This window comes from Neoarius graeffei, chromosome 2 (assembly GCF_027579695.1).
Source record: "Neoarius graeffei isolate fNeoGra1 chromosome 2, fNeoGra1.pri, whole genome shotgun sequence".
In the NCBI taxonomy this organism is placed as follows: domain Eukaryota; kingdom Metazoa; phylum Chordata; class Actinopteri; order Siluriformes; family Ariidae; genus Neoarius; species Neoarius graeffei.
The window spans coordinates 118,778,309-118,798,535 of record NC_083570.1 but is presented as its reverse complement, the minus strand read 5'-3'; positions in this window follow the sequence as shown (position 1 = coordinate 118,798,535).

Here is a 20,227-nt window from a genome sequence, read left to right as displayed (position 1 = left end):
CAGCTCACAGGTTTTCACTGGGGTTCAGCTCAGGGGACTTTGATGGCCAGGGCAGAAGCTAGATTCTGTGCTCAGTGAACTATTGATTTGGACATTGGATCATTGTCCTGCTAGAAGACCCAATGATGACCCAGTTTTAGTTTCCTGGCAGAGGAGCCAGATTCTGATTGAAAATGTCCTGGTGTTTCATGGAGTTCATGATGTCATGGACTCTAACAAGGTTTCCAGGCCTTTGGAGGAAAAACAGCCCCAAAACATCACAGAACCTCCACCATATTTTACAGTTGGGATCGGGTTCTTTTCATTATAGCCATCCTTTTGTTTACACCAAAACCACCGTGAGTGTTTATTGCCAAAATCCTCAATTTTTGTTCTATCAGACCAGAGAACACGGTTCCAAAGTTGTAGTAGCAGCGTTTCACAAACTCCAGGTGCTTATGTTTTAACTGACAGAAAAGGCTTTTCTCTTGAACCTTCTAAATAATCTGTTGGCATGGAGTCTGATGGGGTTTTTGGAGACTCAGAAACCCCAAGATTTAACTTTTTCCTGTAATTCACCCCATCTGATGATAGTCTACATTGAGGACGTATGAGACTAACACTTCTGCTTCACACATCAAAACCACTGAGTAACATAATTTTTCATGTCCACTCTCCCCACATCTCTTCAGCTACAGCATACTGTTTACTGTAATGTTCCCATAACTAACATGATTCACTTCTGTGTTCAAATTAAATCTTGAACTTCAGCAATAACCTACTGTTAAAATGGTAATTGCCAGCAGTTTTTAAACATGTTCCATGACATAAAATGTACCTGTAACTATAAACAGAAAAGACAAGTGTTGCCAAGCAAAACAAACCTTGCCCCGCAGCACTTATTTTAGTGCTTTTGAGACTGACTCACTTTTACAAGTCTGGCCTATTCACCTTACAAGGTGAATCCGAGACCTTCAGTTTGACATTTCAAGGTCACTCAGGGTCAGCGTTCATAGTGCTAAATGAAAGTCCATATGGGACTTCTTATATGTTGATAATGGTAAACACCTGGCTATCATGAGCCATTTTAAAGTTATAGCCCTTTGAAAACCCATGACCTTGAGTTTGACCTTTCAAGTTCACTCAAGGTCAAAGATCATGGTGCCAAATGAAAGCCCATATGGCACGTCCTATTAGTTGATGATGGTAAATATCTGTCTATCAGCAACTGTTTTTGAGTTATAATGGAAAATGTTATTTTGACGGATGACCTTGACCCCCCCCCGACATTTAACCCCCAACTGCTATGGAACCTGTCCAAGCTACCCTATCATGCAGCATATGGTTGGAAGCAGAATTGAAATATGCACGTTTTGGTTTGAAGTAAAAATTATGAATTTGAAGAAAGTTATTGCAAAAAAAACTATTTTGACCTTTCCAGTGACCTTGATCCGATTACCCCCAAAATTTAATCAGATAATGGACCATTGCCCACCTATCAGTGCAACTATCAAGATGCTACAACCCCGATTCCAAAAAAGTTGGGACAAAGTACAAATTGTAAATAAAAATGGAATGCAATGATGTGGAAGTTTCAAAATTCCATATTTTATTCAGAATAGAACATAGATGACATATCAAATGTTTAAACTGAGAAAATGTATCATTGAAAGAGAAAAATTAAGTGATTTTAAATTTCATGACAACAACACATCTCAAAAAAGTTGGGACAAGGCCATGTTTACCACTGTGAGACATCCCCTTTTCTCTTTACAACAATCTGTAAACGTCTGGGGACTGAGGAGACAAGTTGCTCAAGTTTAGGGATAGGAATGTTAACCCATTCTTGTCTAATGTAGGATTCTAGTTGCTCAACTGTCTTAGGTCTTTTTTGTCGTATCTTCCGTTTTATGATGCACCAAATGTTTTCTATGGGTGAAAGATCTGGACTGCGGGCTGGCCAGTTCAGTACCCGGACCCTTCTTCTACGCAGCCATGATGCTGTAATTGATGCAGTATGTGGTTTGGCATTGTCATGTTGGAAAATGCAAGGTCTTCCCTGAAAGAGACGTCGTCTGGATGGGAACATATGTTGCTCTAGAACCTGGATATACCTTTCAGCATTGATGGTGTCTTTCCAGATGTGTAAGCTGCCCATGCACTAATGCAACCCCATACCATCAGAGATGCAGGCTTCTGAACTGAGTGCTGATAACAACTTGGGTCGTCCTTCTCCTCTTTAGTCCGAATGACACGGCGTCCTTGATTTCCATAAAGAATTTCAAATTTTGATTCATCTGACCACAGAACAGTTTTCCACTTTGCCAAAGTCCATTTTAAATGAGCCTTGGCCCACAGAAGACATCTGCGCTTCTGGATCATGTTTAGATACAGCTTCTTCTTTGAACTATAGAGTTTTAGCTGGCAACGGCGGATGGCACGGTGAATTGTGTTCACAGATAATGTTTTCTGAAAATATTCCTGAGCCCATTTTGTGATTTCCAATACAGAAGCATGCCTGTATGTGATGCAGTGCCGTCTAAGGGCCCGAAGATCATGGGCACCCAGTATGGTTTTCCGGCCTTGACCCTTACGCACAGAGATTCTTCCAGATTCTCTGAATCTTTTGATGATATTATGCACTGTAGATGATGATAGGTTCAAACTCTTTGCAATTTTACACTGTCAAACTCCTTTCTGATATTGCTCCACTATTTGTCGGCGCAGAATTAGGGGGATTGGTGATCCTCTTCCCATCTTTACTTCTGAGAGCCGCTGCCACTCCAAGATGCTCTTTTTATGCCCAGTCATGTTAATGACCTATTGCCAATTGACCTAATGAGTTGCAATTTGGTCCTCCAGCTGTTCCTTTTTTGTACCTTTAACTTTTCCAGCATATTATTGCACCTTTCCCAACTTTTTTGAGATGTGTTGCTGTCATGAAATTTCAAATGAGCCAATATTTGGCATGAAATTTCAAAATGTCTCACTTTCGACATTTGATATGTTGTCTATGTTCTATTGTGAATACAATATCAGTTTTTGAGATTTGTAAATTATTGCATTCTGTTTTTATTTACAATTTGTACTTTGTCCCAACTTTTTTGGAATCAGGGTTGTAGATTGTTAAGAGACAGACAGAAACAAACAGGCAAACAAACAAACCACACTGATTACAATACGTCACCTTGCTTACTCTGTCACATGAGGTAAACATATGAAGTGTTGTTCTTTAGTTATAAGAAAAATCATAATTGTTAGTATATTGTGGTATAAAAGACATTATCATCATCTTTTCCCATTAAGTGCGTTTCCAGGCTTCGGGCGCTTCTGTCTGGATAAGTTGAGAAATCTTTCCTCCAGCAGTTGCATGAAGTCCGATGTCTTCATCTTCATTCTCCATGCCTGTTGGGTGTCTATACCCAGCAGGGATTCTATTTTCATCCATATTGTCCTAGATATTCTTCTGTCAAACAGAATCTGCTTCTGAAATGCACTATTTTCCATTCTGCATCTGTGAGCAATTGACTTGAGATGTTGGAGGTAGCAGAAATCCCAGATTGGTAGAGTATGTGTTAGTTCAAGCAGTCAGGCATTAGAGATCTTGAAGCTCCAGTCTATTTCTCCTTCCACTTGATTTCTTGGGTCAATATTTGGTTTTCATTCTTTCTTGCTTAGAGCATTCTTACGTACATATCCTCCACGTAACATTTTCCGCAAGAAGCCATGCCATATTAACTCAATCTTCTTGAGCTCATTTTCAAACAGTTCCCACGCTTGAATGCTGTACAGAAGGTACGAGCGGACACATGTGGTGAGGAATTTTACTCTGGTTGTCACTCTGGTCTGTTAAGATGTGTTTTAACTCATTCCATTTCTGATAAGCAGCACCGATTCTTGTATAGAGGAATTGTGATGCATCTTCAGAGTTCATGGTGGTATATCCAAGGTACTTAAAACTACAAAAAATTTTTATCTTGTTGTTTCCAACAGATATTGTGCTTTCCTGGTCCTTGATTTCCTCATCTGTATTGAAAGCCATCATTTCAGTTTTATCATAGGATATCTGTAGCCAAAAACATGTGAAGGTATTATCATAAATCTGTAGAATATTCTGGGGTTCATCAATAGATTCAGTAATTATAGCCTGATCATCTGCATATAGCAGTTCACTGATTCTGTTTTCACCAACTGCCAGGGATTCACAAAGTTCTCTTGGAGATACTTCATTTGGGATGCAGTATTTGATCCTGAAACCTCAGGATGTGCTCTAACAACAAAATTATGTCAAACTACAAATGTTTTGACTATATCTAGTGTAAATTAGTGTTTTTTTTTTCAGAATTGAAAGGTGTGACTATTTTTAATTGATTTATTTACCCATGTGTCGTTTAACTAAAGAGAGTAACAGAATTACAATGGGGATAGATTAGGGATAAAATTAGCTCATGTTTTAAGTCGTTCAAATTCTGTAAAGCTGCTTTGCGACAATGTTTATTGTTAAAAGCACTGTACAAATAAACTTGATTTGATTTGATTTGAATTACAGGAGTGATGAGATAAATCACTGATCAGACTTTATTTCTCTGCAGGTGACAAGCAGATTCCAACAGATGAGGTTTACTGTCTTGCTCCAAATCCATGACTCAAGATTTCTCACGCACACACACACACACACACACACACACACACACACACACACACACACACACACACACACACGGCTTCATTACATTGTGAGGACCTTGACCTCTGAGTAGTTTGTGAGGACCACCACTTCCACTGTAGCTGGAATGGTGAAAAAAACAAACCACCAAATCCATCACTAGGTGGGAGTAAAGAGTCAGAATATCAGAAAGCACATCGTAAAACAAAACATTTTTATGCTATACTTGTGAGGCCCGGCCCCTGTTTCCAAGAAGTTGTGGTTACTTTTTTTTTTTTTTAAGCTCTTCTCATAGCATCTCATAGCACTTCACCAAAATCAACTCTGCATTTGTTGGTGTTTTTATGTATCTGTAACCAAGCACATATACACTGAAGTAATCACACACATACACTGATAAGTCTTATGCTGATATTATATTTTGATACAAACACAAGCATGCTGATCTTCAGTAAAGAGTAAATGAAGTTGATTATTTTATGAGTTAGCCAAGACCATTTTCTATCAGTAATGTTCACTCTGAATCAAGCAACTGTCCATGTATCACTCTGACTATGCGTTGTTCTGGTCCTGTATGTTGATGCATTACATTTCATCAAGTGACCCATTTCTTTCTAAATTGTGTATTGTTCATTCTGAATCATGTGAGTCCATGTACTGGAGATTTTCACATACTAATGCATTATAGTTTATCAAGTGTCGCAAGTCATTTTGAATCGTCTCTTGTTCGTGTGTTGTGTGAAACTCCACACCTGCATGATGTATCATTGTTTTTGATCCCATGTTGTGGTGGTCTGATGGCCAAAGCCAGTTTGAATCATGTACTGTGCACTCTACTTTTTAATCAAGTGTTGTGCTAGTTTTGCACCTGCAGCCTGGATCAGTCTTTATCTTATGCTGACCTGGCTCCAGCCATTTTGAATTGTACACTCTGAGTAGTGTTCAAGGTGTGTCACTTCTTATCATATGTTTTAACTCGTCCTGAATTGAGCATTCATGTCCTGGAAAGTTTGGCCCAGTTGATAGGAAATATGAGAAGCATGGGCTGTACTGCCCAATAGAAATGTTGATGAGGTATGATGTAACATGTTAACCAATGAGATTATTTGCATAAACTCTCATTTTGAAACTGCATAAAATAAGAACTTAGTGATTTTGAGTCAGAACACTCATTATTTATGATGTGTGCCTATTTGGAACACTATTTACAGGCAACATTTTCACTCTAAAACTCTTGTTTTTTAAGTGGGAATGAAATTCATTGACTCAAAATTACACTAATTTGACAATTTAAAGTAATTTGCCATTAAACGTCAACCAGAATCAGAGTAACCCTTACAAAAAAGAAGTTTATTCAAGTGTGCTTCTACTATACTGTATTTCTTTTAAACTAAAAATAAGAGAGCATGCTTTCAGTTTACTTTTTATTTACTTATCAGAGATATACTTAATAAAGTTATACATAAGTATACTTGGCTTATACTGAAAAGTAGATAGAAAAGTCTAAGTATATTAAGCTTATACTTAAGCTTTTGATCAAGATATACTTAACAAAAGTGTAATAAAGTATTCAAATATTTGTGCCTCATGTTTAAGTGTACTTGCCCTGTAGTTGTGTTTATCCTTTTGATAGGAGCCGATAAAATACTTCTTTTATTGCCATGTTTTTATACTTTGGCATTTAATACAATGTTGCTTTTCAATTTTGATTTTTAAAGAAAATTAATATGTTCTTAATCCTGCATATCTGTTGTTGTTTTGTGAATTCTTACCTTTATAACTTCGTTGTAACTTAAGGTACAAAACACTTAAGTTGTCTCCTGGTAGTGTGCATGAGGTAAGGGTTAGGGCTAGAAAACTAATAGTATACCTGGAAGGGTAATTGCAGTAAACTTCAAAACTAAAAAGTGGACTAAATGTATATAACCAGTAACTAATAGTATATTTCCAATGTGCTATAAAGTATACTTTTAGAAACTAAAAAGTGGACTAGAAGTGTGTAACAAGTAAACTCTTAATATATTTCCAGTACACTTTGAAGTATGCTTTTGTACGGTAAACTAAAGAGTGGACTACAAGTATAGAACTAGTAAATTATTAGTATATAAGTTTACTTGTGGTATTCTTGCAGAACAAAATAAAAAATACTAGTTGTATACAGAGTTTACTTCTCTTAGACTTAAAGTATACTTTTTATAAACTAAAAGTGGACCAATTTAATCCCAAGAAATATTAGATTAGTTTACTTACAAATATACTGTAAGTACATTGATATCAGTATACTTGGTACACAAAAGTATACTTAAGGAAGTATAATTTAACTTAAGTATACTTAATAAAATGAACTTGAAGTATACGTTCTTTTTGATAAGGTGACTTTAACGTCGGCTCCACACAAATAAATGTTAATGTTAATAGCCCCCAAGTATAACTACGTTACCACTTGTTTATTGCAATGCATTATGGGGGATAGCCGGGTTAGCTTTAATTGATCAAGGCTAATAAACGTGTCCTGTAAACTGCATGTTGAAATTTGACTTAGCACTTAGCATCAACACAAAAGTCACACCAAATAAATTGCTTTTAATTAATTTGTAATTAGTTTGTCACCAAACATGTATCATAATTGTTCATTATTTTCCTTCATTGATCAATTTCTTACTTTCACATTTTAAAGAGTTCATGAGGTGAACTGATTACTCAGCACAATGATACCGGTTGGTGTGTGTTTGTTTTCAAGCCCCTTTAAATAAACCTTGCAAGACGAAGCTTTCTGAACAAACTTGTAGTCACCTTTTTCATCTACATCACAGAGCGTCCATGAACTTCGACAACATCGTTGGGAAGGAAGTCAGAGCTAATTTTAACTCTCTCTCTCTCTCTCTGCATTTGGTCTGAACACACCATCAAGCTCCAAGATTTTCAATAAATTATTTTTTAAAAATTCACATCAAGATTTCACTCATTTCTCCAATAAAATCTAAACTTCGGATGCTCATTTTTTTCATTGTGAAGGTTATTTTGAAGGCCTACACCAGACGTTTGACCTTAACCTGTAAAATATTAGAAAAAATAGACAAATAAATGAATGGGATTAGGAAAAGGAAATAAGGCATTTAACTGTAAATAACTGACGTAATGATTCTTGTTAAAACTTAAAAGTGTGAAAATCAGAAATATAAGGGTAAGAATGGCATTACTGAGACAAGAATAACTAAGATAATCAGATGTTCATGGCTCACAGTGGGTTTATTCAACACAAACTTTTTCTTTGTTTCAGTTTCATCTTTAAACCTTCAATGGCTTCAAAATTCTGGTCTCCTGAAGTTCTGACCAATAAACCAGCACCACCATGCGTTATCACTGTTTGTTCCACTTGAGGGAGCTGTTCGCTTAGATGATGTTTATAAACCCAAGGCCATTTTTTCGTGAAATATTTAAAGGAATAGAAAATGGAAAATAAATACATGCACGGGTTGGAAGCCTGTAATATTGAGAGCCTGTAAGAAAAGTTTCAGGCATGTTTGACCATTTATGAGAAAGTTGTGAGTGTTTTTGTATCGCTGCTCTAATGCCACCAGTAGGCCGCCATGCAGCCTGTTGGAAGGGCGATGCATGATGTCATTTGGGTGCAAGGCTGAGTGTATACTTCAGTACTGAAGGGGCAAAGCCAAAGGTCTACTAAGGTGGTCGATTTTTTTCACTATAGATCTGAAATAGTGTATTAATGAGATGCAACCCTGACTTACGGACAAACCAGAACTCTTTACCTGTAAAACAAGGCTGAAAGTATGAGTTATACTACTCGTTAGCATGCTTAGCATGTTCTCGACTCATTCATGAAAAACTTCATCAAGATGTCCTCAGGCTAGCCTACCGTAATTACCGTGGTAGACAGTCCAACCCCCGCAGCAACGCAGAAACAGGGTAAACAAACACTGCTTTACTATACAGGATTCATGTGAACATTACAGCAGGATGCACTTGTACAGAAAAAGGTGGAAATATTGCCGGAAACACCCGAGCTGCTGGTATGGTATGGATTTATTTGGTAAAATTCATACATGTAAAAGATACAGTATAAACAACACAGAGGACAACACAAAGTATAAAATGCACTTATTTCCAATGTGGTCCTCTTGATGACAGCAGGAAACAATAAAATATAAGAGGCAATAATAAATTTACAAAACTGTATAAACAATGATGAAAAAGTCATAAACAAAAAATATGCTAACTGTAATTATCACAGAGTCCAATTAGATTACAGAAATAGCACCAAAATGATTAAAAATTAGTTATATACCGGTACACTTGATAATAAATCCTTTATTTTACCAGGAATGTCCCATTGAGATACATTCTTCCAGGGAGTCCTGGCCAAGGTGGCAGCAAATAAAAAGTTTCAATATACATAAACAACATACACATAGAACATACAATATTAACACATATAAGCACACAGGCATTCCAAAAAAAATAAAATAAAATAAACACAGACTAACAGACTAAGCACATAGACATTCCAGATGTGAACATTCCAGATGTTATGGACAAGAAAAAATAAAACAATGAATTAAAGATATACGGATTAAAAATTATGAAAAACAATGGCACTGTTGTATGAGAACTGAGTTTAAAAGATTTTTTAAAACATTTAGGGAGGGAAGGGAGTCCAAATTTAAAGTATTTTGTAATGTATTCCACTCATGATAAAACTGGGTTTGGAATTTACTCCATAAAAACTGTTTCACCTGTTTCTTAAAATGATCATGTGTTTGACTAGATTGCAGTGACGGAGGTCGGATATTCCACAAACAAATTCCTGTAAACCTAAAAGAACTCTCCGTTTCCGTAAAATGTGACGTCACTTACAATACATGGCCGTATTCGACAAAATGGACCACAGTGCCAGCGACATTTCTTCACTGGTTTCCTCAAGTATTTTGGACAATGACACGAATAGTGATGATGATCATGATAAACAAGCATTACCATATCAGTTGGTTACACACAAGTGAACAATATTTATAGAGTTGTTTTAGTCAGTCACTACTGAGGCTTTTTTGACAACACTAAATCAAAGCAAGACACCCAACAAACATCAAGCTGCTTAGCTGCATCAGCAATTATTATGTTTATTCCCAAAGGAACTCAAAATAACATATCACGCTTAATACAAAGTTAGGGAAGCCATAAAAAGTGTTTTCCTACCCTTTAAACTTCTCTTCTGCAGACTACTGACTGTGTTGTCTCATTTTTCTTGTCCGCTTTTTGGCCGAAGATTGTGGGAACCGCATCTGGACTCAGCGCTGGCGTATACAGTATTCCTAATGCTGGTGCATCTGAGTTGTTTGAGTGAAACAATTTTCTTCAAAATGTTCTGAGCACACAAGCTGCGAATGTGCTGTTTTTGCAGCTGAAGGACCAGTCAGCCCGTGAGAGGTCTGTCCCTGTGTGGCAAATGGCATTTATCCATTACCTTCTTACCTTTTTGTCCTTTGAGACAAATGAGACAAAAATATTGTACTTGGTCATTCATTTATTGAGAAAAATGATCCAATATTATATATCTGTGAGTGGCAAAAGTATGTGAACCTTTGTTTTCAGTATCTGGTGTGACCCACTTGTGCAGCAATAATTGCAACTAAATGTTTCCGGTAACTGTTGATCAGTCCTGCACACCGGCTTGGAGGAATTTTAGCCCATTCCTCCGTACAGAACAGCTTCAACTCTGGGATGTTGGTGGGTTTCCTCACATGAACTGCTCGCTTCAGGTCCTTCCACAACATTTCGATTGGATTAAGGTCAGGACTTTGACTTGGCCATTCCAAAACATTAAATTTATTCTTCTTTAACCATTCTTTGGGAGAACAACTTGTGTGCTTTGGGTCATTTTCTTGCTTCATGACCCACCTTCTCTTGAGATTCAGTTCATGAACAGATGTCCTGACATTTTCCTTTAGAATTCGCTGGTATAATTAAGAATTAATTGTTCCATCAATGATTGCGGGCGGCACGGTGGTGTAGTGGTTAGCGCTGTCGCCTCACAGCAAGAAGGACCTGGGTTCGAGCCCCAGGGCCGGCGAGGGCCTTTCTGTGTGGAGTTTGCATGTTCTCCCCGTGTCCGCGTGGGTTTTCTCCGGGTGCTCCGGTTTCCCCCGCAGTCCAAAGACATGCAGTTTAGGTTAACTGGTGACTCTAAATTGACCGTAGGTGTGAATGGTTGTCTGTGTCTATGTGTCAGCCCTGTGATGACCTGGCGACTTGTCCGGGGTGTACCCCGCCTTTCGCCCGTAGTCAGCTGGGATAGGCTCCAGCTTGCCTGCGACCCTGTAGAAGGATAAAGCGGCTAGAGATAATGAGATGAGATGAGATCAATGACTGCAAGCTGACCTGGCGCAGATGCAGCAAAACAGGCCTAAACCATGATACTACCACCACCATGTTTCACAGATGGAATAAGGTTCTTCTGCTGGAATGCAGCATTTTCCTTTCTCCAAACATAACACTTCTCATTTAAACCAAAAAGTTCTATTTTGGTCTCATCCGTCCACAAAACATTTTTCCAATAGCCTTCTGGCTTGTTCATGTGATCTTTAGCAAACTGCAGATGAGCAGCAGTGTTCTTGTTGGAGAGCAGTGGCTTTCTCCTTGCAACCCTGCCATGCACACCATTGTTATTCAGTGTTTTCTTGATGATGGACTCATGAACATTAATATTAGCCAATGTGAGAGAGGCCTTCAGTTGCTTAGAAGTTATCCTGGGGTCCTTTGTGACCTTGCCAACTATTACATGCCTTGCTCTTGGAGTAATCTTTGTTGGTCAACCACTCCTGGGGAGGGTAACAATGGTCTTGAATTTCCTCCATTTGTACACAATCTGTCTGGCTGTGGATTGGTGGAGTCCAAACTCTTTAGAGATGGTTTTATAACCTTTTCCAGCCTGATGAGCATCAACAATGCTTTTTCTGAGGTCCTCAGAAATCTTATTTTCAATTAGTCACATGAATTGGTAGTTTATATCCTAATCTATCTTCATAACTGTATTTTAAAAATGTGTTTTCGTTTCCTTTAATTTTAGTGAAGGAGCTGGATCTGAAACTTCACTCTAATATATAAGGTGCTGTGATGGAAAAATATATTGATATTAATATTAATATTAAAATTAAACCCTTCCTTCATATTGAGTGCTGGACTTTTCATCATGAATGAAATTCAAGACAGTGGGCTCCAAAATGCTGAGTTCCAGAAATTATTTTGATCAGTGGATGAATTTACATTTTACTGCACCATATGGCTACAAATTAATACATTACACATTTTGTATAGAGAAAAGTGTCATTAGTGTTTCTCTGACAAAATGCACATAATAGTTTCCACAAAATAAAAAGTGTTTCTTGAAGGTTATTGTTTCACTCTTTTACAAAACCTTTGCTGATTTTGTTCACACTCAGGTGTGTATGGTGATAAACAGAAGTCAAGTTAAGTTTATTCAAGACAGTGGGCCCTATAGTGCTTTTAACATTCGACATTGTTGCAATGCAGCTTTACAGAATTTGAATGACTTTAAACATGAGCTAACTTTATCCCTAATCTATCCCCAATGAGCAAGCCTGTGGCGATGGTGGCAAGGAAAAACTCCCTCAGATGACATGAGGAAGAAACCTTGAGAGGAACCAGACTCAAAAGGGAACCCATCCTCATTTAGGCAACAACAGACAACATGACTATAACATTAACAGTTTTAACATGGAGTCAGTTTCGTTGATGTTATAAACTCTTCATTGATGGAAACTTGAGTGTAAAACTGTTCATGACAACTGCAGTCCTAAAGTTAGCAAGTCAACTGTAGTCCTCAGCCATAAAAGCATTGTAAGAGTCCAGAGCGTCCTCCAAGTGTGACTTTCAACTATCCTCATGTGGACAGGAGTGATGCGATGAGACTCCAACCAGACACAGGGCACCAGGATGGATCAGGCAAGTCCGAGGAGCAGAAGAGGTTCAGCATCTCGATCTCAGGACTGACATGTAACTCAGAGGGACAGATGGGGGGGAGAGAAAACACAGGTTGTTAGGTATGCCCAATTTCACCTGAAGAACTAGGAACAGTAAACATTTTGCACTGAGTACAAGCAGGGACTCTAGCAAAACTATGACAGCATAACTAAAAGGGGAGAGCCAGAAGGTAACACAGGCATGAGGGAGCCCCGGGTCATACCAAAACACTATGTCTGAGGATCCTCCAGATCTACACCTTTACCTCATAAACACCATTAACAAAAGGCTTGACTAAACAGATATGTTTTCAGCCGAGACTTAAATGCTGAGACCATGTCTGATTCCCAAACACTACTTGGATGGCTGTTCCATAACTGTGGGGCTTTGTAAGAAAAGGACTCAGCTGTGAATTAAAACACCAAGTGTGTTCATAGGATTTACACTGAGCCACACCCACAAAACTCCAGAAAATCCAAAATGACAAATTCAATTCAATTCAATTCTGTTTATTCGCCAGACACATGTCCAAATCCACACAAAACAGTACAAATACACATCAAAACAAACCAGGACAGTCAGACAAAAACAACACAAAAAAGAACAAAATAAAAATTAAAATATATGCAAACATTTTGTCCAGTGCGCTCTCAACCTGGATGTATACCTTGTGCTACTCACAGTTGGATTTGAGAGTGCCACCATGATGCTGTTGGAAGAATCATCCAGGCGTTGTGTAAACTTATACATTAAGTTTCTTTAACGTGCATGAAGTGTACTAACTCCTACAGATACAAACATCTGGCTAGCACTCCCTCCTCTGGGAACCTTAAGTAAAATTCTTAAGGTATCATTGTATGCTACTTGTAATTTTTGCATACTGGACTTTTTATAAGAAGACCAGAGGTGTGCAGTGTAGAGTGGTGTGCAGTACGCCTTGAACAGAGCCACTTTGACTTGAGTGGAGCAAAATGTAAATTTACGGGCTATAGTGTTTGCCTGTGCATATAACTTACAACACTGTCTATATATGTCATCATCATCATTCATATCATCTGTAATACAGTGACCTAGATATTTTATCTTTTTGCAAACCTCAAGAGAATTATTAGACAGTCTAAACTCAGGGAATTTGAGGCTTTTATCCTGTTTAATTCGACATATTAGAACAGCGCTTTTGCTGGAATTATACTTTATGTCAAATTGTAAACCATAGTCAGTACATACATTAAGAAGCTGTTGCAGCCATGCACTACTTGGACTAAAGGTCACAAAGTCATCTGCATACATAAGATGATTGACCAGTACACCACCAATCAAACACCCTGTGTTACAGCCATTCAATCGTCTGGACAGCTCGTCCATATAAAAATTAAATAAAACAGGGGACAAAATACCACCCTGTCTAACCCCATTTGTCACACTAAAAGGGTCAGATATACAGTACTACTCCCCCACTTGATGTGCATTTTCTGGTGTGCATACCAATAGGCAAGTACCCTCATAATGTAGCCAGGCACCCCTCCTTGCTTTAATTTAATAAATAGCTTTTTTTGACTCACGCGATCAAACGTCTTGGAAGCATCTATAAAACACATTAAAACAGTTGAATTTTTAGATTTATACAAGTTCACTATCTCTTTTAGAGCATAAATACACATATCTGTGGCATGCTTTGGCTTGAACCCAAACTGATGGTCAAGGGAAGAGACATACACATTCAGTCTATCAAGGAGGATTCTTTTCATCACCTTTGACAATATACTGGCCAGCGCAATAGGTCGATAATTGTCCAGGCAACCAACCTTTCCAGTTTTGTCCTTGATGACCGGTACAGGCAGAATGGATAGCATAGAATCTGGCAATATGCCATGTATCATCAGTCCAGTAAAGTTAATTGCAAGAAGAAGAGAAAGCCTCTGACTGGCGTGCTTCAGGTGTTCCGCACTTATAAAGTCCATGCCACATGCTTTACTGTTGGGTAATTTCTGTATAGCCTCATACACCTCGTGTGATAGTATTGTTATTGATTCATCATGGGTCATAGAATCCTCCACATACGGGTCATATTGTAAACAGTTAAAAAGAGAACTAAAATGTTTTCTCCATAGTTCAGCAATATTATCTTCACCAGAGACTCCCTCAATAGTACAAGGAAGGGAAGATTTACAGTTATTGAGGGACCTCACCTCTTTCCAAAAGTCATTAATATTGTTACCCATCATTTTACTAGCCATAGAGTCAGCCCTCATGGCTTGCTCATTTCCAGAGATAAAACGAACAGCACACTTACAGTGGTGCTTGAAAGTTTGTGAACCCTTAAGAATTTTCTATATTTCTGCATAAATATGACCTAAAACATCATCAGATTTTCACACAAATCCTAAAAGTAGATAAAGAGAACCCAGTTAAACAAATGAGACAAAAATATTATACTTGGTCATTTATTTATTGAGGAAAATGATCCAATATTACATATCTGTGAGTGGCAAAAGTATGTGAACCTCTGGGATTAGCAGTTAATTTGAAGGTGAAATTAGAGTCAGGTCTTTTCAATCAATGGGATGACAATCAGGTGTGAGTGGGCACCCTGTTTTATTTCAAGAACAGGGATCTATCAAAGTCTGATCTTCACAACACATGTTTGTGGAAGTGTATCATGGCACGAACAAAGGAGATTTCTGAGGACCTCAGAAAAAGCGTTGTTGATGCTCATCAGGCTGGAAAAGGTTATAAAACCATCTCTAAAGAGTTTGGACTCCACCAATCAACAGTCAGACAGATTGTGTACAAATGGAGGAAATTCAAGACCATTGTTACCCTCCCCAGGAGTGGTCGACCAAGAAGGATCACTCCAAGAGCAAGACGTGTAATAGTCGGCGAGGTCACAAAAGACCCCAGGGTAACTTCTAAGCAACTGAAGGCCTCTCTCACATTGGCTAATGTTAATCTTCATGAGTCCACCATCAGGAGAACACTGAACAACAGTGGTGTGCATGGCAGGGTTGGAAGGAGAAAGCCACTGCTCTCCAAAAAGAACATTGCTGCTCATCTGCAGTTTGCTAAAGATCACGTGGACAAGCCAGAAGGCTATTGGAAAAATGTTTTGTGGACGGATGAGACCAAAATAGAACTTTTTGGTTTAAATGAGAAGCGTTATGTTTGGAGAAAGGAAAACACTGCATTCCAGCATAAGAACCTTATCCCATCTGTGAAACATGGTGGTGGTAGTATCATGGTTTGGGCCAGTTTTGCTGCATCTGGGCCAGGACGGCTTGCCATCATTGATGGAACAATGAATTCTGAATTATACCAGTGAATTCTAAAGGAAAATGCCAGGACATCTGTCCATGAACTGAATCACAAGAGAAGGTGGGTCATGCAGCAAGACAACGACCCTAAGCACACAAGTTGTTCTATCAAAGAATGGTTAAAGAAGAATAAAGTTAATGTTTTGGAATGGCCAAGTCAAACTCCTGACCTTAATCCAATCGAAATGTTGTGGAAGGACCTGAAGTGAGCAGTTCATGTGAGGAAACCCACCAACATCCCAGGGTTGAAGTTGTTCTGTATGGAGGAATGGGCTAAAATTCCTCCAAGCCGGTGTGCAGGACTGATCAACAGTTACCGGAAACGTTTAGCTGCAGTTATTGCTGCACAAGTGGGTCACACCAGATACTGAAAGCAAAGGTTCACATACTTTTGCCACTCACAGATATGTAATATTGGATCATTTTCCTCAATAAATAAATGACCAAGTATAATATTTTTGTCTCATTTGTTTAACTGGGTTCTCTTTATCTACTTTTAGGATGTGTGCGAAAATCTGATGATATTTTAGGTCATATTTATACAGAAATATAGAAAATTCTAAAGGGTTCACAAACTTTCAAGCACCACTGTATATCTGGCATTAGCCAACTTTTTACTCTCAAGCTCTGGGCCCTGTCTAGGTTTCCCAGCCAGGACCCAGAGCTTGTATGTTTCCCGGGCTTCTGCATGATATGAAGCCACATGTTCATACCATCCAGGTCTTATGTTATTTACCCTAATTCTCTTGTTTTTAGCAAATGGTTTTCCACCCTCATACAGAGCAGCCACTACAGCATCATACATGGCACATAGGTCAATCTTGTGTTCCTCATTTTGACAGTGAACATCCTTACACAAAATGGCTTCTCTGGGAAGATAAGCATTATTCAGGTATTGGTCTGTGTTAGTATAATATGTTACTAAAGGCCAATTTATACTGACAACCCAGTCCTTGCAGATGGCCTCACAAATAGCATCTGCGAAGCCTTCCCCCCTTCGCAGACGCTCTGCGCGCACCGTACGCGCACCTCCCAAAAATTGTGACCACCGCAGACAGCGTCACAGACAAGAGGGCTCTGATTGGTCCACTCTACATCCGCTGTACACGCACTTCCGCTTCCTTACTTTCCCGGTTTGGTTTGTTTTCACGACCACCATTTTTAAAAACATGAGCGAAGACAGAGCAGCACGAAGAGCGGTTGATCAAGGAAGTGAGGAAGTACGTACATCTATACGACTCCAGTTCTAGTCATTATAAGCATAATTATAAGTAACCGGAGGATAAACACTCCACTAACCACATCCACCAACTACTCCTAGCGATTTCGCGACTTCGCGCCCCCTTGCGTTGTTGTGGTGAATAACATCGCGCACGCCTATTACTCCCCGCTCAACGATAAATTACAACTGTCTGCGAAAAGCTATCTGCGAAAGCCTTGTCGCAGAAGCATGCAGAGGCCCTAAGTCCTCGTCAGAAACACTTGACCAGTCTATTTTAGTAGACACATTACCCCTAACATCATTAATGTTGGTAATTATAGATGGCAGTTCCGCTACATTAATTGTGAAGGCCAGAGGTGTGTGGTCTGTTAGTGCTACCCCATATTTAATATCCATTTTCTCAATGCCTGCATGACCATCGGCTGTACTAAAACAATGGTCAAGCCATGATATAGTGTGCCACGCTTCACTTATATATGTATAGCTGTCTATAGGTAACAATAATTTACTTGATAGAGTGAAGTTATTATCCTCACAGAAGCAGGTCAGATGATGAGCAAATAGGGAACTGCTGTCAGTGATATCAGAGTTCATATCCCCAACAACATATATACTACAACTGCTATTGTCTTGAATAAAAGCATTAATAAAAGCCAGTCTATTGAGATACTCAACCTCATTTTCACTGGACTCGTATGGAGTATAAACATTTAAAACAATAAAATTATTACATTTGTGAGTATACTGTAAACCAATACACCAGTCAACATCTAGCCTAATCGGCTTTATCACAGCATCAAGTTTTTTGTCCCAGAGAACAGCCACCCCCCCTAAGATTCTGCCTCTGACAATAGCTTTGCTGAGATCAGTTGTTGACGCTCCCACTCCAAAAAAGTTTGGATCAAGAGTATTTAGTTTATCCAGGTCTTGTTTAGCTGTAAAGTCTCTTGCAAACATAAAATGTCACATTCTGCCAGCAGACTGTCCACAACAGAATGCCGAGCTTTATCTCCAGCACTCTGCCCTAGCCGTAGGCCACGGCAGTTGTACAACCCCAATTCCAAAAAAGTTGGGACAAAGTACAAATTGTAAATAAAAACGGAATGCAATAATTTACAAATCTCAAAAACTGATATTGTATTCACAATAGAACATAGACAACATATCAAATGTCGAAAGTGAGACATTTTGAAATTTCATGCAAAATATTGGCTCATTTGAAATTTCATGACAGCAACACATCTCAAAAAAGTTGGGACAGGGGCAATAAGAGGCTGGAAAAGTTAAAGGTATAAAAAAGGAACAGCTGGAGGACCAAATTGCAACTCATTAGGTCAATTGGCAATAGGTCATTAACATGACTGGGTATAAAAAGAGCATCTTGGAGTGGCAGCAGCTCTCAGAAGTAAAGATGGGAAGAGGATCACCAATCCCCCTAATTCTGCGCCGACAAATAGTGGAGCAATATCAGAAAGGAGTTCGACAGTGTAAAATTGCAAAGAGTTTGAACATATCATCATCTACAGTGCATAATATCATCAAAAGATTCAGAGAATCTGGAAGAATCTCTGTGCGTAAGGGTCAAGGCCGGAAAACCATACTGGGTGCCCGTGATCTTCGGGCCCTTAGACGGCACTGCATCACATACAGGCATGCTTCTGTATTGGAAATCACAAAATGGGCTCAGGAATATTTCCAGAGAACATTATCTGTGAACACAATTCACCGTGCCATCCGCTGTTGCCAGCTAAAACTCTATAGTTCAAAGAAGAAGCCATATCTAAACATGATCCAGAAGCGCAGACGTCTTCTCTGGGCCAAGGCTCATTTAAAATGGACTGTGGCAAAGTGGAAAACTGTTCTGTGGTCAGACGAATCAAAATTTGAAGTTCTTTATGGAAATCAGGGACGCCGTGTCATTCGGACTAAAGAGGAGAAGGACGACCCGAGTTGTTATCAGCGCTCAGTTCAGAAGCCTGCATCTCTGATGGTATGGGGTTGCATTAGTGCGTGTGGCATGGGCAGCTTACACATCTGGAAAGACACCATCAATGCTGAAAGGTATATCCAGGTTCTAGAGCAACATATGCTCCCATCCAGACGACGTCTCTTTCAGGGAAGACCTTGCATTTTCCAACATGACAATGCCAAACCACATACTGCATCAATTACAGCATCATGACTGCGTAGAAGAAGGGTCCGGGTACTGAACTGACCAGCCTGCAGTCCAGATCTTTCACCCATAGAAAACATTTGGCGCATCATAAAACAGAAGATACGACAAAAAAGACCTAAGACAGTTGAGCAACTAGAATCCTACATTAGACAAGAATGGGTTAACATTCCTATCCCTAAACTTGAGCAACTTGTCTCCTCAGTCCCCAGACGTTTACAGACTGTTGTAAAGAGAAAAGGGGATGTCTCACAGTGGTAAACATGGCCTTGTCCCAACTTTTTTGAGATGTGTTGTTGTCATGAAATTTAAAATCACCTAATTTTTCTCTTTAAATGATACATTTTCTCAGTTTAAACATTTGATATGTCATCTATGTTCTATTCTGAATAAAATATGGAATTTTGAAACTTCCACATCATTGCATTCCGTTTTTATTTACAATTTGTACTTTGTCCCAACTTTTTTGGAATCGGGGTTGTAAGATATCACCTGAATTGACGTTTTCATGGCGACTAGTTATCATTAACCGCAGTGGGCACTTTGCGTGGCTCATAATAATGCCTTATCAGGGCTCCATCAGTCCAGAGCTCAGGGTTATACATTTCACCAACATCGTTACATTCTGTAGTCACTTTAAAGGAGCCAACCCTGCTACGTGCATTGTCTATTTTCTGACAGATGACGATTCTGTTGAGTTTATTTTTAAGGTACTCCGCAAGTGTTTCTGCATCAAGGTCTGGGGAAAATTTTGTCGCAAACACATTCACTATTTTAGTCTTAACAGTTTATATAGTACTCACAGTTCCAGTGCCGATTATGGACATGGGGCCAGATCTTTTATGCACTGCAGAAGTGGAAGTGTGCCCATCCATGGC